The sequence below is a fragment of the Marmota monax genome, unplaced genomic scaffold, assembly GCF_021218885.2.
Source record: "Marmota monax isolate L192 unplaced genomic scaffold, Marmota_monax_Labrador192_F-V1.1 WCK01_AAM20220418_F8-fsc00039, whole genome shotgun sequence".
In the NCBI taxonomy this organism is placed as follows: domain Eukaryota; kingdom Metazoa; phylum Chordata; class Mammalia; order Rodentia; family Sciuridae; genus Marmota; species Marmota monax.
Window position 1 is genome coordinate 387758 of NW_026693602.1, and position 13573 is coordinate 401330.

Genomic DNA, 13573 nt, shown 5'->3' on the forward strand with positions numbered 1-13573 from the left:
TCAATAGGCAGATCGTTGTAACCCACTTCTCAAATATGACAGTTAATATTCATTTACATCTTGAGCTCAAAAACACAAATATGCATAATTTATGGTTGTACGTATATGAGTTCTTTCTTTAAATTCAGGTTTGTTGTCTCAAAAAAAAAAAAAAACAACAAAGTTAAGAAACCAATCCACCACACCACAGACCTGGGTTCTTGTAAAAGAATAAGGCTTCTTTTCCAAACACTAAGAACCAAGCAGAAGAGATTTGGGAGAATCACATCAGGTAAAGACTCCTCAGTCCTTAAGAGGGTAGGAAGCTCTATTTTCAGGAGAGTCTTCTCTATTATTTTTAGCTAATGACAAAGATGCTAAACTATTCGAATACTGCACTTCCAGTGCCTTCCAAAAAGTCTTGATGTAGACACTGGAGTTGAACCATTTATGAAAGTTTTGCTTTTTCTATCCAAAAGATGTAAGTCCCTTAAGCAAACAAATGTTCTAGAGCCTGCTCATTTCTGCAAGTCAGCCAGTAGCAGATATAAATGTTACTTTTTTGCCTATAAAACTAACTGTGCTATAAAACTGACATTATCTTACTACATACATCAATGAATAGCTTAACTTAGATTTTAAGTAGTAGATGCTATTTAGCTTTCTTTCTTTTCTTTTTAAAGGTTGCTATAAGGGTTAAAAATACTTCGAGTATTTTTGCTGCAAATCAAATAAGAGATCACCATATCAGACTGAGTATTTGTCTATCAGATAACAGCAGAAAAGGAAGATACAGAGTCAAGAGATTTCAATATGAGACACAAGGCAATGCCCCTGTTTGTTCCTAATGCGCACGTCCTGCAATCTTGGTACCAACAATCAAAGCCACATACAGAAGTATCAGAGCACCTCTTATCTCAAAGTTGCTTTATGACTTAATAACAATTTATACCACCTTTTTACATTTACATTATCCTTTTACTTCTCAACATTTCCATCTCTCTCCCTAGTGCCCCCTATCCCTTCTTTAAAGACCCCAACCTTTGGTGAAAAATGTGATCTGATTATGAGAGTCACAATAGGAGTTTCGTATATTCCTATGTCAGAACTGTCTGCTTTAACCTGAACTTTGTACAATCTTGGATCTCCCATTTCCCAATAAGGTCCCATTGATTAAATTTGATACAGGGTTTTTCTTTTCCATTTCTAGAATGGAAGAAAAAAAATCAATTTCAACCTGGAGAAAAACATATCTTTTTGGTGGTCAGACTTGATTCCTATTTACCTCAAACATTAGGAATAAAATGTCAGTATCATGCCAAAAACTCTTCTACCCTTCCTTACCCAAACTCTACTGGAAAGACTCAGCCCAAAGCCTCAGGAGCGTGGAAGGAAAAAACAAACAAAAGAATACCCTACCCTCATATATAAATATACCCTGAATGTAAAACTCAACATCATGTACAACCAAACAATGGGACCTAATTGGAACAAGTTACACTTATTCTATGTATGTATAATATTTCAAATGATACTCTGCTGTCATGTAAATAATAATAATAATAATGATAATAATAATAAATACTCAACAACACTAGGAGGATCCAGGATTGGCTTTCCTACTTGCAATCCCTACGGGTAACTTTAGACAAGCAGGTTGTTTTCTCTCAGCCTCACATTGCTTATCTCCACATGAACCATCTGGATTAGAAAACCTTTAAAGCAGCTTTTAACATTAAACATTTCTAAATAGGAAATCACAAGTCAGTGTTTATGAAAGCACCTGTCAAGGCAGTCCAGGGATGAACTTCACCAGAAGGATCATGCACTAGGGCTGTGAAAGTGTACTCACAAACTCACCAGGACACACAAACATTTCTGGATGAGAGGAAGGAAGAGAAGACACAGGACCCAAGGTTTTATCAGATTCTTAAACAGCCTAACACTCTATTCAAAAAGTTGAGAACAAGTGAAAGGTAAGACATACAAAAGAATACTCAAACACTTCCCACCCCACCACCACCCCTCCCCCGCAAAAAAAAAAAAAAAAAATCCCCAAGGAATTTGCAATGAACTAGTCTTATCTCAAGACACGTGTTTAACCACTCAGGGAAAACACAGTAATTTTGATGAGATAAACTGAACTACTAGAACTTTCATCAGTACCCATTATCTTATGATTATACAATAAAACACGAGAAAAGTGACAGGAATTATATAGAAAAGCTGAGATAAAACTAGTTGGGCTTTGAAATGCATTATTTCTATGTCAGACTTATTCTTCAAATTATGTGTTGCTTAGATAAGTATTACCATTACTTTTCCCTTTTAAACATTTACAGGAACAATAGAAGACAGGCCCAAAAAAGAACAACAGAGGACAAATATGTCTAAAAACCTAAAAGTCAAGTCATGTCTACACTGGCATAGTAAAGTACCACCTACTGCACAATGCCTGTTTGGGTCCTCTAGATGAAAACCAAAAAGCACAGCTAAGAATAAGGTTCTGGAGTCAGACTGCCTTGTTTGTATCCCAGCTAAGATGATAAATCAAAATCACTCACTGGTTATGAACCTGAGGGAAGACAACCGCTCTGGCCTCAGTTTTTCGTGTAAAATGTGACAACAGTCCTTAGGGAAGTTTTGAGGCTTAAATAAGTATTACAAATAATGCCTGGCACATGGTAAAAATTCTGGAAAAAAGGGAACACTATTTCTTACCCCGTGCTGTAAATCAAGTGAGAATCCATGACATTAATGACAAATAAGATCTCCAGAAAAGTAAACCTAATTTTATCAACAGCTTCAACTGTCACTTCCGAACTGCATTTTAACAAGAGCAGTTAGTTGTAAAATTAACCAATGTATGTATATATTTCTGTCTCTCTTGAACCTCCCAAATTCACTACTAGAGGAGACAAGTGAGAACAGTGTGGAAGGTCCTGGGACAGCACTATCTAGAATTTTCTAAGATGATGAACTATCCTATATACACACTGTCCAATATGGAAGCCACTAGCTTCATGCGGCTGTTGAGCACTTCAAATTTGGGCAGTGCTGAAAAAAAAATTTTTTTTAATTTAATTTTATTTCATTTAAACAAATAGCCAGATGTGGCTATGGGGCTACTTTACTGGACTACATGGCCACAGATGATCCATAAATGAAAAAAGGAACATAAGAAATTTAAGGGTCTTCTTTTCCTGAATTGCTTATATGTTCAATGCAAGTATCCTTGTGTTTAGTGGAAATCGGGTAACTGACTAGTTAAAGAAATAACATGTCAACTCATGCATCAGTACAGTGTAAACTCAGTGCTAATAAAAGGATCAGAGATAAAGAAGTATATGGCCTTCTGATATTTTAGAAGGTCCCTAAGGCCAAGTTAAATTCAAGCTCATGTGAAGGATGATTCAATACATAGACCAGATCTGCAAAGGGCCAGCACCAAAGCACTTGTTTCTATATCACCAAGTGGGAAGCTACTTGGACAATGCACACTGAACATCTCTGAATTTATCTTCAATTGTTTCTCTCAGACATTCACAGTTCTGTAAAGCTTTCCCTCTTTCAGAAACACTAGTATTCTTGGCCTTTCCACTATGCACAAAATCCATGAACCACCCATATCTGAAGTATAACGCCAGACTCCTGCTTAGCTGCCCCTGTAATATGGTTTAATTATGACGACTGAACTAATAGGCTGACATCATAGACTTTTACAGGCTGACCCCATGTCATCCTGATGTATCATTTTGCACCAGTTCAGTGCTGTAAATCAATTTAAGATCTTGAGCAGGTTGAAAAGGCTGGTAATGATGCTTTCTCTGCCATCTCTGGAGACTCTACATTATACACAACTTACATTATTTATAAAGCCTCAGCGATGCCTCCATTAGCCTTGTAAGACTACACAAATGAGTTCTTTTATACACACACAACTTGGCCTTAATTATGTAGGCTACTGCAGCTTAAATATACTCCTCTAATTACACTCAAGTTTATTCTTTCTCCAATCTACCAAGTTATTAAATTTTACCCTGAACCCAGAATTGCTAAAAATAAAATTACAAACTGAATTTTAGTTTTTAACTAAAAAAAATATATAGTAAATGTAGCTGGAAAAATGAGACTTACTTCCTCTTAATGCTTTAATCAACTTGGGGGGGGGGATTTTACTTAAATCCCAAGAGGTATTAAGAGGTTAACATTTTTATTTCCTAAAAACTATCATTTCTCTAAAACACAAAGGTCATCAGCTCTGCAAGGAAAGGATAATACAAAAGGAAAAATGTATTTGATTACATACCTATGGTTGTAGGGGTCAAAACTAAATCAAGGACAAATCCCTACCCTCAGAAGAAACCCGATCCTGCCTGGATCCTCTGGCATCACCATCTCCAGAAAATCATCTCTCAAGACCCTGGTTACAGTTTCCTAAGAATTGCACCTATTACACAAATGGTCCACCACCTGCATAGAAATATCAAATAACTGCAAATGGGAACGAGGGAGAGAGAGCGGAGGACAAACACTTTAATCAGTACAGCATATTTAGGCCTGGCACCTAGATCAGAGTAAAGCTGATGCAAAAACATTTACACCAATTGAAAATGCTGGGGCAGTGAACACAGGATCTGCCTGGAATTTTTTTTTTTTTTTAAACAGTCTTTCCAATACAGCTCACCTGCCTCCCATACAACGTTAAGTGGTAGTTACAAACAACATGTAATATTAACCTGGGCCAGGAACAGTTTTCTCCTGGTGTTCCTGAGGTGTGGGTACGTTATCCACGACTGGCATTGAGCGCAAAAGATGTTCGTTCTGAAATAAGGGCATTCTGTGATCTAGCCGCTGAGAGCTTCCGCAACATGAAGACAGAACAGAAATCTTCCAACTTTTCTATCAGTCCATACTTTGGGGCGGGGAGTGGGGTGCAAAGCCAAGAAGAGAGAAAAGGCAGGCTGTCAGTACTCACGAAAACGATGCTTCCTCCGCGGGCGATGGTTCTCAGACCCGCCTGGATTCTCAAAGCGCCTCACTAGTTATCTCGCACCGAGTATTTTTTTTTTTTAATTGCATATGCCTCAAAATAAACAAAAGCCTCAGCTACGGTAGTTGTGAGATCCGGCCGGCATCTGTTCCTGCTGCCTCCCCAAAGCACATCCAGGAAACCTTCTCCCTCGCAGCCCGCACAAACACTGAGCAACTAGCAAACAAGCCCACGTCGTCGCTCTCACTCCCACCGCCCCCACCTTCCTCCAGAAACCACCCGAGAAACCCTAACAAAGACAGGCGCAGAGGGGAGGCACAGTTGTTCCTGGCGAACTCGTGCACACACACGCAGTGAGGCAATCGAATCCGGTAAAGGGAAAGGAATGAGACGACACTCGGAGGCGCAGGGGGTGTAGGCGGAAGAGGGGGAAACTGCGCGCCGCCGCCAAACCTTTGAATAAATCAAAAGGGAATTTCGGTGCGAACTTTCCCTGACCTCGACCCCAGGGCGGCCGGTGGGGCACGGAAAGGAACCCGCGCGGGATGCCCGGGGGCCCGGAGTCCCCCTCCCGGGAGCCCCGCTCGGCCCGGGCTCGGAAAGGGCAGCGCCTGCGGCGGTCCTCCGAGCACGGCGAGGGTCGCCCGGCCGGAGCGGGACACAATGGGCCCGCGGGCCGCGCGCACGGGCCTCGGCCCGGCTGCAGAAACGGAAAGAGAAACCGGGAGAGGGAGGGCGGCCGGGAGGTCCCGCCGCGGGCAGGCCGGGGGCGAGACTCCCCGCCGCACACCCAACAAAGCGGCGCGGGGAGCCCGGCCCGCGGGGCACGAGGGGAGGGCGAGCGGGCAGGTTCGCACCCGGAGCGGCCGCGAGGCGCCATCATGGGGGGGGGGGGTCCGCGGCCCCACGCGGGGAAGCGCAGCCCGCGCCCGCCCCGGCGGGGACCGCGGCGCTGGGCAGCCCGGGCCGCCGAGCGGAGGGCGGGGACGCGCGCAGGGAAAGTTGGGTTCGGGTCTGTTTCGCTTTACCGGCTTGGCGGCGCGCCCATCCGCGCGGACGCACGAGTGGCCGGGCGAGCGGGGTCCCGCGGCCCCAGTGCGGCCGGCCGGGCGCGGCGCCGCGCTGCGCTCGCAGGGTCCCACCCCGCGCCTCGGCCCGGGCTCAGCCGCTCGGCCTCTCCGTCCTCCGCCCGCTCGCCCCCGGAGCCTGGATTGATCTGGTCGCGCTGGCGTCAGGGAGTCGCGGCCGCCCAGCCTCCACTCCTCGGCTGCCAATACCCGGCGCACTCGCTCGCTCTCCCGCCCGCCCGCTCGTTCACACGCGCACTCGCGCGCGCCGCCGCCGCTGCCGCCGCGCGACCAGGGATCCTCTCCAAATTCCGGGCCCAGCTGGCGCGAGCGCGGCGCAGCGCAGCCCCGGCCGGCGGACAGCGCAGGGGAGCGGCGCGAGCCACCGCCCCCAGTCCCCAGCCCCACGCCCAGACCGTTCCAGGCAAGAGGAAAAGCACACCGGCTTTCCGGCTTTCGCAGCCCTGCCGCTAGTCCCGGTGGGGCAGGCTGGGTGCACTAGGAGCGAGTCCGGCTCGATGTGCTGTGGGTTTCTTTTCTGACACGTTCTTTAACAAGTCCACCGCGCGCACGGGTTCGTCGTTAGAACGCGGAGCACATTTTTTTCACTCACCTTTTCCTGTCTAGTTTTCATCGCCGCTCATTCACTCCACAAAGATTTGCAGCCCCAAAAGGTGCTTGTGTCCAGAATTGGATAAAAACTGTTGCAAACCCTGAGTCCATAGATGCATTTCCAACTCAGGATCCAATGATTTGAGTAGGACCCTGTTGCTCCAAATAGTGACAGAAGCCACAAGGAGATACCTCTTTATATTCCAGGGATTTGGTCCAGTTTTTTAGAATCTTTTAGATAACCCAAACGCCCTCAAAACAAAAACAAACTTAACTTATATATACCTGATTTGCATAGACATTGAAAACATGTTTTTCCAAGGATCAACTTTTTTCTTCGCCAGTCTTTGAAAGCTGAAATAGAATCCTGAATAATTACTATAATGGTGAGTTATGTTTAAAGAAGAATTATTCTGAGGAGTAAATTTCGCATGAACCAAAGAATTGTTGCCAGCAACGTTAATTTCAAAAACCATGGTTAAATGAATGGTACTCTGATTATTCCTGTATCTTTATGCATCAAGCATCCCATTTAAAATTCTTGCTTATTATTAAATATTTTATATTTAATTATTAAAAGGAAATACAACAAATCCCATAAAACCCATAAAATGTCATTTATAGGTTATATATCAGAATTTCTGCTAATTAAATCCTTTCTTTGTTAAACTCTTTGAGCATTTACTGGTCAATTCTTGGATCTCATTTGTATTTTCCTAAAAGCAACATTTATCAGAGTTGCTCATTTCTGCTTCTCAGAGCAAAAGCTACAATTTTAGCCTTGTAAAATGCCACTGAGATCAGGTCACTCTCTTGTTCAGAACCCTCCTTTGATAAATAAAATGAGGTATATCCAGACAAGGGAACATTATTCAGTCATAAAAAGGACCAAAGTACTGACATGTGTGCTACTTGGATGACCCTTTAGACATTATGCAAGTGAAAGAAGGTAGACATAAAAGAACACATTTTGTTTGTGTCATTTGTATGAAATGTCCAGAGGAGACAAATCTATAGAAATAGAAATTAATTGGGGGATTGAAGCACCTGGGGGTAGCCAAAGGTGTACTAGTTGTTCCCTCCCTGAAACATCATTTTCCAGTAATAGTTACACAACTTTGTGGATACACTGCAAGCCATTGAATTTTATACCTTAAATGAGTGCATTATATGGCATGTGAATTTTATCTCAACAAAGCTGTTAAAGGAAAAAAAGGAAGATATAACTAAATGCAGTATATGATCCTTGATTGGACCCTGACGAGAAAAAAAAAAAAAAAGCTATACAATGGCATTATAAAGCTGCTAATTTTTCTGAACCTCTACATGGTCTTTCTTAATGCAGTCCTACAAGCCTCAAATGATAATTATTAATATTACACACACTATGAAATTTGATTTCACCCCTTGTGCATTTTATTTCTTTAAATGGTAATAAAAATTTAGATACTCTTTTAAAAATGACATTAATGAGACAGTTATAAGAACATGAATATAGACTATATATTAATATCATTGCATTAAAATATTTAAAAATCCTTCTTTGGCTCCCCATTTCACTCAGAATAAAAGTTCTCCCAGTGTGTAGAGAACTTACATGATCTTCCTTCCCAACCTCCTTTACCACTCCAACCTCATCTTCTACTTTCCCTCTTGCTCCCTTTCTCAAGTCACCCTGGCCTCCTCACTCTTGTGGCATTCCGGGCACACTCTCACCTCAGTTCTCATGTACTAGCTGTTCCCTCCCTGGAAGGAGGTCCACATGGCTCCTCTGTCCCTCCCCCATGACTTTCATCTGCATGTCAACAGGCCACCATCTACAGTTTCTCCTACACATACACTTTTTATCCTCTCTCCCTATTTGGCTACATATGTTTCTTGTAGCAGTACCTGTATTGATTAGCTTTCCATTACTGTAACAAATACCTAAGACAATCAGCTTATAAAGAGAAAAGGTTCATTTTGGCTCATGGATTCAGAGGTTTCAGTCCATGATCCATTGGCCCTATTGTTTGTGGACCTGTTGGAGGCAGCAGGTCATGGCAGGAAGTCTGTGGTGGAGGAGACTGCTCACCCCATGATGGCTGGAAGTGAGGAAGCCAGGGAGGGGAGGGGAGGAGAGAGAGAGAAAAAGACTCTAACATCCCAGGATCCCCTTGAGAGCACGCCCCCAATGACCTAAAACCTCCCACTAGGCCCCATTTCTTAAAGTTTCTTCCACCTCCCGTTAGGGCCAGGCTGAGGACCAAGTCATTGAGGTCTTTGGGGCGACACTCCAAGTCAAAACTCTAGCATGGCCTAACTGCTTACCTAAAAAGCTAAATTCTTAGCCTGTTGTGTTCACTGCTATAGCCTCAGCGCCTGAAACTGCCTGCATCTAACAGAATCTCATTAAACACCTGCCAGATAAATGAGCGAATGAATCAATCAATCAATCACGCCTTGTTAGTCTTGGGGGACATGATGGCAAACAAAACAGATGAAAATCCCCACCCTCCTCAAGGGAGACATAATAATTACAAATATGTTAGGTGGTGGTACAGGGGATAGAAAAAGCAAGGTAAGAGAGATCTGGAGCAAGGCCAGGGTTGGGAGATGGTGGCTATCTCTACTGGGACAGGGAAACCCCCTGGCAGGAGGTTCTGCACACAGTAAAGGAGGCCTGGCACACTATCTGAGGGATAGTTTTCTGACTGCTCAAGCAAAGGACAGAGCCAGTGCAAAGTCCAGGCTACTTCATGTCTTCATGACAGATCCAGGGGCCACTGCAGCATTGCCAGGAGAAGTGAGTGCCTGGCAGGAAGGCTGGGTGTGGGGCCCAGGGGCACGCAGGCCACAGGCCACAGAGGCAGGGCCCCAGGGTGGTCTCTTCTCACTGCTCTCCTGTCTGGAAGAAATATCCAAGGACCTGCTTCCAGAGAACTGCAGAGGGTGAAGAGATGTTGGAAGCCGCAGAGAAAGGGCACCTTGGAGCAGTTGTCTTCTGGGAGGGCTTGAGAGCAAACGAAGTAGGGAAACGTGGCCGGAATGCCAGCCTGCAAGACAATCCTATGAGGGATTGAGAAGAGGGGAGGACTGAGGAAGGGGAGGGAGACAAAGGGAGAGTAATTGGGAGGGCACGGATATGATCAAAGTATGTCACATGCATGTACAGATATGCCCCAGTGAAACCCACTCTTCTGTATAATTACTATACACTGATTAAAAAAAACACTATGTTATACACACTGTATTCTCTACTTTATAGATGCAGAAACAGAGGCACCAACATAATAAGTGACTTGCTCAAAGTCACACAGCAAGTATGCTGGTGTCTATAAAGTACTGGGTATGGTACCTGGCCTCTTGTAGGCATTCACCAAAGTTACCAATAGTCTTCTTGCTGAATATTTGTAGTGCCATGCTGAGAATACAATTTCTGTCTCCAAGCCAAATATCTTGGGTAAATTCATACCCACAGAACAATTAATGGAGTAGTCAGTTTTTGAAAATGACTACATGATTTCCAGAAAAAAAAAAAATTCTTCAATGGTTTTGCTCCCAGTAGCAAGTTCTCTCCTCTAGACATGTATCCATTGGCAAGTTTCCCACAGTGAAGGACTGGCTTTGGCTGCATTTAATATAAAACCTAAATAACATTGATTAGGCAAAATAGGAACTTATTTAATCTCTTATAAAAAGAAGGTCAGAAATAAGAATTTGGGGGCGGAGGCCGCGGTGAGATAACACAAAGGTGTTAGGGCCAAGGTCTCTGCAATTCTCTTTGCTTCTAACTCATTGTTGATTATAAAATGTCTGCTGCAGCTCCAGTCTTCCCATCCGCATTCCAGACAGAAAAAGGAAAAGGACAAGGACAAAAGAATAGTCTGAAGTCCCTTGGACGAAGATACCACTCACCATCACCACCTGTGACCAGCTGTCACCACTACTACTACAATATCTGCCCACACCTCAGGGGTGAAAACACTCCTGTGGCCCTTCCTATTTGCAAGGATGGCTGGAAAATATCACTTTAAATCGTTTAATCTGGGCAAATTGTCACTCCAACAAATGTCAGTCCGACAAAATGAGGAAGTGAGGGCAGAGGTGGAAGCTGAGAGCCAGAGTGGGCCCCAGCGGGCTTGCCCTGGCTGGGGACAGCTAATGGCTCCATCCTCAAGTTTTTTCAAGCTCGTTGTTTAACACATTGGTCACCTGAAACTGGCCATGGTGGGTGTATCTACAACACAAAGACTGACAAACACCACAAATAAGGTCCTGCCTTCTTTTCTGGAGAACCAGTTTAACATTTCCAGCACACGCTGGCTACTGGGCAGGTAAGGCTTTCCTTGCTACAGAAGGCTTTTCATTTCGCCTTATTACCTTCTGTTGGTTGTTTCTGACTATAATGGGTGAGACTTATTAAAGATGAAGCAGGTGATCTTTTGAAGTACCTGGTGTAATAAAAATCTCCCTCTTTAATTACATAAAGGTGCTAGGAGTATCCATTTATATTAGCTCTTCTTTCTTTAGAGAATGTACAAGTTCTTTGGTGGTAAGTTAGGAGTGTCATAAAACTATTGTAAATGCCTTTTCAAGATGTAAAAGCTTTTATTTTTAAATAGTATAAAAAAATCAAGAACTTTTCATAATATTTATGAATCAGACATGCTCCAAAACAGCCTCTCGATTTTGTGTTTGAAGCAAATATTACAACAAGCTGTTGCTGTAACTACCAACTTTTCTAAGATGTAATTTTAATAAAAATATAAGACACTCTTTGAACTAGCTTCTTCCAAAATTTATTCTGGAAAAAAACCAGTAAAGTGGAATATCATCATTTTTTTTTTCCAGTGCTAGGGGTAGAACCCAGGACCATAAGCATACTAGGCAGGTGTTCTATCACTGGGTGACCCCTGCCTGCCTGATTTTCATTCCTAAGGAGGAGAGAGCTCTTTCCTCCTTCCCTTTGGAATACAAACAGGTGCTTCAGACACAGCACTGACACGGACAAAGAATGTCTCCCCTTTGGCTTGAGAAGAGGCCATAAGAGTTAATTTTGGGAGCTGAACCAGAAATTGAAAAGTAAGCCTCAAGGGTTTGTGAACACAGTCCCACCCCACCTAGGAGGTTTTGCCTCCAAGCTAAAAGTGTCTTTAGGATATTTTAAAATGAGCACCTGAAACCAAGTCGTGTATCAGAGTTGTAACATGTATCTTAGATGGTTCTGTGAAAAATCTTGCTCTGTATGACTCACTTAATATTATCAGACTGTAGCCGTAATGCTGAAGAATCTTATTTGAAAAATAAATCAATGATCAATAGTGACCAATCTAAAAAGCTTGGGTATCCAACTGACTCATACTTATCTGTTGGGGGTTTTTGGAGGATGGTCAATAAATAACACCTCCTCTTTCTCCTAAGTACGAGGTCATATAAGAACCAATTAGAAGTCACAGAGATGGAAGTCTAAATATGATCTTTATTACCTATAAAGTGTATTGGAAGGTTTGGTCTTAGATCTGTGGCCAAATTGGCTTGCCAATATTGTACTTGCAAATACAATACAAATTAGCAACCTCCTGAAACTCGCTGGCACTAGTATAAAGGAAGAGCCAAGGCTGCAATTTACTTGTTTAACTGTGGATCAAACAGAATATCTCCCGGGGTGTAGTGATGCATGCCTGAAATTCTAGTGGCTTGGGAGGCTGAGGCAGGAGGATTGTGAGTTCAAAGCCAGCCTCAGCAGCTTAGCGAGGCCCTAAGGAACTCAGCAAAGCCCTGTCTTTAAATAAAATGTAAAAAAGGGCTAGGGATGTGGTTCAGTAGTAAAATGCCTCTGGGTTTAATTCCTGGTACCAAATCAAAAAAGATATTCAAGAGAATATCCTTCTTCTGGGTTCCTGAAGGATTCTTCCACTCTGCATCAGCATGTGCCCTAAGTTAGCTCCTCTTTCAAAAGCAAAGCTAATGTTGCACTTGTCCATGTAAGACAAGGTGATCGGGTTTTCTCCCCCAGTTAACAAAAGGATGCTTCTAATAAAACTTCACTACAGTTTGCATTTTGTTTTTAAGGAGTTGAAACTAAGTGTTATCCATTTCAAATTTGCTGCAGTTATATTGTCACCCTGCCCCCCAAACCATGGTTATTAAATGAGAGTACTTCCTGTAAAACCATAGGACTGAGAACATGGAACAGTGGCTGTAGAAGGTACTGACAAATGAAAGAACAATATTACTTTAGTTGGCCAGTATTTATTGAGCACCTACTGTGTGCTGGGTACAATTCTTGGCACTAAGATAACTGTAGCAATAGGACCTTTCATTTTAGGTTGGCAATTATATTTTCACTGGGGAGACAGTGAACACAGGAGCACAAGATAAGATGTGATCGTTGAAGCTAAGAGGACAATAAAACAGCATAAGGTGACAGTGATGGTAGGGACCCTGCAGGGTTCTGTTTTAGACCAGATGGCCACAGAAGGCTTCTCTGAGGAGAACTTTGAGCTGAGATGAGGATAATAGGAAGGATGCTGAGGAGTTAAGTCCCATCTGTAACTCTTGCCAGGACTGCATTTTATTCTGAATTCAAAAGAAAGTCATTGAATGCATCCGAGCAGCGGGGGTGGGAGGCAGGATGAGGGTTCCCTTTTTCTGGCTTCTAAGTAGAAAAGTGGGAGCTACAGGAGGATCTAGAGGGAAAGCAGGTAAACCAGGGAGAGGTGACTGCAGTGATCACAGGAGAAGATGGTGGCTTGGACAAGGCTGGTAGTGAGGATGGGCCAAAGAAGAAAGAATGCCTTTAAGGATTAATGCTTCTTTGACGGTGAGCTTCCAGAGGATTGGCCAAGTGAAGGGTGGTCCCCTTCCTATGGTGCTGAGCTCCTGTGAATTTCAGGAAATATGTATTTTAAAAGATGCTTGTCTCACATTGATATTTCTC

The 13573-nt window shown here is 43.3% G+C and overlaps 1 protein-coding gene across 3 annotated transcripts in view; it reads right to left on the reverse strand.

Annotated features, from left to right (window-relative positions):
* Smad1 (SMAD family member 1) overlaps positions 1–6244 on the reverse strand; it is a 76331-nt gene extending 70087 nt beyond the window's left edge. The window contains exon 1 of one of the 3 annotated variants that reach the window (XM_046459562.2): positions 6001–6244. The gene's annotated coding sequence lies outside the window, so the exon portion shown is untranslated. Of the gene's footprint in view, positions 1–4718; positions 5425–6000 lie in introns of those variants that run through there. The other 2 variants (XM_046459563.2, XM_058584043.1) reach the window with 2 other exon arrangements.
* Positions 6245–13573: the final 7329 nt, after the last annotated feature.